This window comes from Egretta garzetta, unplaced genomic scaffold (assembly GCF_000687185.1).
Source record: "Egretta garzetta isolate BGI_Z169 unplaced genomic scaffold, ASM68718v1 scaffold610, whole genome shotgun sequence".
NCBI classification, from domain to species: Eukaryota; Metazoa; Chordata; class Aves; order Pelecaniformes; family Ardeidae; genus Egretta; species Egretta garzetta.
In genome coordinates, this window is record NW_009258216.1 from 544,956 (window position 1) to 552,962 (window position 8,007).

Sequence of the window (8,007 nt, forward strand, 5' to 3'; positions counted from 1 at the left end):
GGGGGTGGCCGTGGGCTCGCCCTCCGTCGGGCGCCTGTCCGGGGGGCCTGGGCCGGGCCTTTAGGGCCGTCATCGCGATCCGTCCCCCCTTGAGGCTCCCGGTGGCCCCGAAGTCGTACTTGCTGTTTACGTAACTGATTGCCGTTTACCTGAGGTGTGTGACAGCACCGTTGCGCGTGGGGGCTCCCGCAGGGCTCAGGAGGGTAGGGCCAGCTGCGGTGCCGTAATTAACGGCTGCAAGCAAGGGTAACAGGCCTCGGGCAGAGGAAGGGTGCGCACTGTGTCTGAATGTCTAACGCTTACATCTCTGTATTTCCAAAAAGCAGTGGTGGAATTGGAGCCACTTACCTGGGTTATAAGAGAGCAGTATTGCACTGAGTAAGGTTTTTCCAAGTGTATCAGCCACCTATTCGCCAACAAACCCACACACATAAGCAGGCCTTGGGATGGTTGATTATTCCCCTTTTCCCTTCATGGTATAGCTATGGCACTTCTTTTTTTTTTGGTAATAATTACATTTCTCTCTTTTGCTTACTGATGGTGACTGTGGCATAATTTCTAGCAACGATTGTTCAAATGCTTGTTTGAACAACTGAGATCTAACAAGATGGTGCTAAAAATGGCTTTTGGTGCTTAAATTCACGGTTTGGCCACATACTTGGACAAGTCACAGCTGCTCATAGGTTCATGATAAAATTACTTTGTTTTTAACAAGATTTCTGACCCTTGAGTAGATAGTTTGTAAGCATAAAACACTGTTAAATTCAGTGCACAGTAGTCGTACTCTAAAGTGGTAGCAGTAGCTTGTGATAAGCAGAGATCTTCAAGACCTTGAAGTGCAAGCTTAAAATACTAAAATCACGATTTTAGGGGACTGAGAAGACATTGTGTTAGTCTGAAACACTATTGAATCATCTAGGTTGCCATTTGGTGTTTGTCAGTGGTCTGTAGTTGGAAAAACCTGCCTTGTTTTACATTGCTAAGTTACAGAATGGGAGTCGGTGCTTTCCCTCAACTCAGCTGCCAGACAAATTATTTTCAAAATACAGTGGCTGATACAGTAGCAGTTTTTTTCCAACTTACCTGCGTACCACTACAGTCAAGTGAGACCTGATCTGAACCAGGTTAAAGCTGTATGCTAGCTGTGCAGCTTTTCCAAGAGATTCCTTCCTGCTTTCGAAAGGCTTCTTTCCGTGTGGGGATGATCATATGAAGCTGAAAATCCTCTGAACTAAGTACTACTGGTAAGAGCACTGCTGCCTTTTGCCAAGTACTCATTTTTTATGTGAGTTAATAACAGAAAAACCATCCTTTTTACCAGGAGAGTCTCTAGGTGAAAGGTAGGTAGAACAGAGCCTAGAACACGTAACTAAGTACAGGGTCATCTGTACGTCAGATGCATGGAAAAGTGAATGGCACAGGTCCCTTGCAGCATGTCTGATGTGAGAAATCGGCCGTACTTACAAGTCACTTCTGCCCCATACATACTAGAGAGCAAATAAGCACTGAAAGTATGAGACCTCACAGAGCATCTGTGGAGCAGTTTCTGGTAAAAGGCATTTCTATCTGATCACGTCTGCCATGCTGCGAAAAAATCTAGGTGTTGGCATGCTTTGGTTATTTGAAAATGGATTATGTTTTGCACATACTGTACTTAATATCCTTATAAGCTGTTAGCATCGCCATTGACAGACTTGCATCCTCAGGAACAAGCAGCCAATCATACTCCTTAAATACGCTTTTCCTCAGGAACATTCAGTGAGTGTCTTTCCTGTTATTTGTCAATGGCTACCTTAAAGTCTTCACAAGTTGCCCCTGTGTTTTCCAGTACCATTAAGTGGTGTACTGTGGAAATATCTCTTTGTACCATACTGTAATTTTCTCTTTCAAAGGTGGCCTAGATGCTAGTCATCGTCTGTACATCAGTCTGCAAATTCTGTGGAGTACAGTTGTTGATTGTAGAAGCGGCATATTCAGCAGTAAATGTCAAAGAAGAAAATGCCTGTGTTCTTTCACAAAAATCATGAAAAGTGCAAAGTATGCCAGAATAATCTACATTAGTCTAACTTCTGCTGTTAAATTGTATTGCAGTTGCAAAAGGAGATTTGAACCTACTTGGCCTTTCACAGCCTGATGATACTGAATGGTTACCTGTAAGGATACTGAGCAATTATAATGGTCTCACACGTGTGGTAGCTACTTTAATGTATTGTAATCCTTGATATCACAGAGTGATACTGACTAGATGCTGACTAATATTGTCTGAATAGAGGTGCAACAAATTCATTTACTATTCTTAAATACAAATTTTGTGTCTGGGTGATACAGTAAGTTGCTGATGTGCTTAAAAGATTGGAAATCCATTTTAATAGGATGTGTGCAGCCACAGCACCATGCCAGTTAACTAAGGTGTTGGACCATGATGCACAGCATTTTCAGTAGGACTGTGTGACAGACTACTGTGTCTTTCTGTGATTTTTTTTGGGTTTTGAGTATTTGTTTCATACACGATGAACTGATGGATGCCACCCACTGGCAATCTAAATTATGGCCAAAATGCTGCTAACACACACTTGACATTGCAGCATGTGCACAGTTCTGAATAGTTTTGGGGGAATCCTCTCAAAACTTGTTTTCTAAAAGAAAAAACGTTCAGTTGCAAAACCTCTTTATGTGATCTGCCAGTTTTAAACTGGTGCAGCGTCACACAGGTGTTCTGTATTATTTTTCTGGTTGTTTTCTTGTGAACCTGTTACCTTTTTTGCATAATAGCTAAACTTTCACAGCAAGTGATGCTGAGTTGCCTTGCACGTAATCTTCACATAAATCAGTTCAGTGACTCTCAAAACAATGCTTAAAATACTCATCTTGGTCTGCATTTCATCTATATCTAGAAACAGTTCAGAGAGCAAGAGAAAACACTTCTAGAACTTGTTTTTTGATCAGTGGTTGATTCATGTATTATGATGCTTACTTTAAAATACCTTTCAGTAATTTTCCGTCATTGTAGAGACATGATAAAAAGCTTGATATGAAAATGTTCCACTTGAATACTAAGTTCTTGCAAGCTAATGAAATACAGTAAGTCGCAGTAATATAAACACTACTGATTCTTACATTGCACTGTTGTTTTGCTGCAATGATTTTGAGTGTCTGTCTGAATGATCTGTTTTTTCCAAGTTTTCTTATGAATTTTTTTCTCTCTTTTTTTGTTTTATTTTGGTTTGGCTTTTTTTTGTTTTGTTTTTGACTTGCTGCTTGGTTCTTGGATCTCCGTGCCATATTAAGTGAGTTCATACTTACTGTTGTTTGATGTGCTCAGCTCAAAGGAACTTTTACAAACATATCAGCCTAAGTTTAGCATCTGTCATGATAAAATTCTGTGTCGTTTCATCTGGAAGTGGAAACATTTTAAGGATGTGTAGTGTCTTCTCTAAATTAGAAGGTGAATGTATTGGTAGGTAATATTCAGACCTCATTTCAGAAACAAATGATACAAATATGTAAGTTTGCAGACAACACCAAGTTGGGTGGGAGTGTTGATCTGCTTGAGGGTAGGAAGGCTCTACAGAGGGATCTGGATAGGCTGGATTGATGGTCTGGGGACAGTTGTATGAGGTTCAACAAGGCCAAGTGCCAGGTCCTGCACTTGAATCACAACAACTGGAGCTGCTGGTGTTGGTTGACAGCTGACTGAATATGAGCTGGTAATGTGCCCAGGTGGCCCAAAAGGCCAATAGCACCCTGGCTTGTATCAGAAATAGTGTGGCCAGCGGGACTAGGGAAGTGATTGTCCCCCTGCACGTGGCATTGGTAAGGCTGGACCTCGAATACTGTGTTCAGTTTTGGGCCCCTCACTGTAAGAAAGACATTGAGGTGTGGGAGCATGTCCAGAGAAGGGCAAGAAAGCTGATGAGTGTTCTAGAGCACAAGTCTTATGAGGAGCAGCTGAGGTAATGGGGGGGTTGTTTAGTCTGGAGAAAAGGAGGCTGAGGGTGAGACCTTATTGCCCTCTACAGCTACCTGAAAGGAGGTTGTAGCAAGGTGAGTGTCGGTCTTTTCTCCCAAGAAACAAGCAATAGGACAAGAGGAAATGGCCTCAAGTTGCACCAGGGGAGGTTTCACTTGGATATTAGGAAAAATTTTGTCACTGGAAGGGCTGTCAAGCATTTGAACGGGCTGCCCAGGGAAGTGGTTGAGTCACCATCCCTGGAAGTATTTAAAAGACGTGTAGATGTGGTGCTTAGGGACACGGTTTAGTGGTGGACTTGGCAGTGCCAGATTAACCGTTGGTCTCAATGATCTTAAAGGTCTTTCCCAACCTAAATGATTCTAAGATTCTATGATAAATACTGCTAAAATTAGCATATGTAAACTGTCTACCCTCAGTTATTGTACTGATGTCATCAAAAAATTTGATCTAGGGCTTCAAAATCATTTAAAAATTTAAAATGACAACCCTTAATAAAGTTCTTGTAGCTGATGTGACCCAGTTCGGATTGCAGTGTTTAATGTGTAGAATCCTAGAACCATAGCATGGTTTGGTTTGGGAGGGACCTTCAAAGATCACCTAGTCCAACCCCCCTGCCATGGGCAGGGACATCTTTCATTAGATCAGGTTGCTCAGAGCCCCATCCAACCTGACCTTGAACACTTCCAGTGATGGGGCATCCACAACTTCTCTGGGCAACCTGGTCAAATGTCTCACCACCTTCATAGTAAAGAGTATCTTCCTTATACCCAATCTAAACCTACCGTCTTTCAGTTTAAAACTGTTGCCCCTTGTCCTATCACTACAGGCCTTGGTAAAAAAGTCTCTCTCCATCTTTCTTACAAGCTCCCTTCATATATTGAAAGGCTGCAATAAGGTCTCCCCGGAACCTTCTCTTCTCCAGGCTGAACAACCCCAACTCTCTCAGCCTTTCTTCATAGAAAAGGTGTCTCAGCCCTTTGACCATTTCCGTCTGGACCCCCTCTAACACGTCCATGTCTGTCTCGTGCTGGGGAACCCCAGAGCTGGATGCAGTGCTCCGGGTGGGGTCTTACCAGAGTGGAGCAGAGGGTGAGAATCACCTCCCTTGACCTGCTAGCCCCGTTTCTTTTTATGCAGCCCAGGAGACTATTGACTTTGTGGGCTGCAAGCACACATTGCTGGCTCATGTCCAATTTTTCATCCACTAGTACCTCGAAGTCCTTCTCTGCAGGGCTGCTCTCAAACCATTCATCCCGCAGTCTGTAGTGATGTTGGGGATTGCCCCAACCCAGGTACAGGACCTTGCACTTGGCCTTGTTGAACTTCATGAGGTTCACATGGGACCACTCCTCCATCATGTCCAGGACCCCTCTGCATGGCATCCCTTCCCTCAAGCATTTCAAGTGTATTTGGGCACTCCCTGCTAGTAGGATTTGGCAACATTTGTGGTAGTGAGTTAAACAGTGCCCAGGCAAGGCAATGTTAGATCCTCACTGGCACAGACCTGGCCTGTGCCAAGTAGGGCACTTTCAAGGACTTCCAGGCGTTATTCTGGAGCTGGCATGTTCCTGGGAGCAGTTTGTGTGCAGTCAGCCTGCTTGGAGAATGAGAGAATTTATTAGCATAGACGCAAGCATTTCCGCGTTGCTTGGCCTGAATGCCTAGGAATATCTCAGACATACCTAATTTACTGGTATAGATGTGGCATTTCAGTGATCTGTTAGCTGGTGCCAAGAACATCAGAGAACATGTATGAAAATGTGTACTTATGTGAGATAAGTGGCCTAAATGCTGTCCCTTACATTATTTTTCTTCAGGTTCTATATCATAAGAAGCAATGGGTAATGGATCAGAAGGGATTACTTCAGATGTCTATGACGTTACAAGGCTCATAAATTTGGATGACCACGAATCCAATATAACTCTGTAAGTGTAGTTTATATCTAAACTATAGTTTATAACATTTTTTTTTAGCTGAGATGTACACATATAGATCACTTTCATGAAGTTTCATGGTAAATGAATATGGAATAAACATTGGAACCTTTCAGCAAGGTCACATTCTAGCACTTCAGTGTGCAAAAGCGGTCTTACCAGTATCAACACTACAATGTGTTGACAGCTTGGATGTAACAGAATGGGTGTACAGAAACTTGATGATGGCTACTGCTAGAATTACTTACTTTTCACAAATTGTCTTTCACCTTTTGTACAGATGAGTAAATGTTTGTCCTGCCTCCTATAAGGGACAGTTAAACTTGGTGAAGTTCAGTGCATTGCTGGCTCTAATGCTTTTTAGCATATGGGGAGCTCATTAGAAAAAATTGTAGCAAGATGTGTGTATGCATGTAGCACAATGGAGGTTTAAGAGAACAGGACTGTGAAAGTAGAGAACTGTATAGTAGTATCTTGATAATGGTTGACCTAACAAGATGAGAATAGTTACTTGTTTTATATTGGAAAATGGGGAAAAAAAATAGTAATTACCTTGCAGAGGATGTTGTAACTTTTCCAAAGGTCAGAGGTGCCACAGTGTTTGGGCACATCTTGCCATCTGAAGAAGCGTGGGAGGATGAAATAATTTCATGTAGAAAGGAAAAAGTTTCCTAGTTGGTTTCACCTGGCCTGAGGCCAGCCTGGAAAGCTGAAGCACTTCTTTGCAGCTGGAGAAAACTCTGTTGTTTCCACTGTAACCTGCCATAAAGGACCCTAGGTTAAGGCAGGACCTGCGCAAACAGGGAGCAGAAAATGCTTTGAGAGGCAAGTATTGAAGGATGCATCTTAAATAAGCAGCAGAGAAGAGGAGCTGTGTTCTTCTCAGCAAAGGTGCTGGTGAGGGAGCTGTGTGGAGGAGCAGTTGTGCTAATGGTGCTGTGCAGTCACTGGAAACACTGGCTTCATTTTGGGATTGTGTTTGGGGTTAGTGAGCCTGGTGGAAATGCAGATTTCCAGCATTATCTGTTTATACCTCAGCACCTGTGTGTATTTGTCTCTAGTCTTTATTTAGCTCTGACTTTCATCCATCTGGCCTGTGAGGAGATCCACTGATCCCACAGGAAAAAAAAGGGGATATAACATGGAATGAGCATTCCCTTGAAAAGAGGGTCCCATCTCCATCAGAGCAGGAGTGTTGTCATATGCACAGTTGGTCACAAGATGTCAGTGTCAGAGAGAAGCTGGAGTGAAGGGCCTGGGAGGTTGAACATGGAGTGGAGATCTCCCTGATGCTCATTCTGGGAATGCTGCAAGGAACAGTTGCTGCACTGGCTCCTGGCATTGGAAACGGCATGGTATTGTTGGGGCTTAAGGCCACAGTGCAGGTCAGGAGTTTTTTCCAGCTCTGCAGGGTGGTTTTGGTTTGGTTTGTGCATCAGACCCAGCAGAAAGCTGAGAATTCTCTGAGGCAAGGTAAGAGCAGAAAGCAGACAGGATTGGGAGCAGGAAACAAATTCTGGCCTGAGGAAGAGGCTGTTGCACTTTGAGCAGCTATGCTATGTGGTATAGTACTCCACTAATCAAAGGTAAATATCTTGCATATGCCTTTTGGCTGACACATGAAAGCACAGGCCTTCCACGTTGTCAACTGTAAAGAGCAAATTTCTTTGTCCAGGAGGATGATTCAAGGGCTTTACACCTGAACTGGCTTGGTATGGTCTGTTGCAGATTACATCAGTGTAAAACTTCCTAAAGAAAACTGCTATGTGTAGCTGGCAAAAGATGACGCAGATTTTCCATCCCAGAGCGTGCTGCATGCAAGTCAAGGGAAGGGGATCTTGTGAGCCCTCTATGCCTATGGGAGATGCCCTCTCACAACGCTTTCATTATAACCTGTTGAGTTACTCAACTTTCAACCCTGGTTCCATATGTATAGTGCCGTATTGACTCTAAGTAGTTTAAGTGATAGATGCACTGAGAAAGGAGGAATAATGTAATTGCCATTCTTCTTCTTAGAGCTGTATGTCTTGGGCGCACACATGGCACACGGCAAACACAGATACAGACCTATGAGGACATTTCAAGAGATACCAAACTTC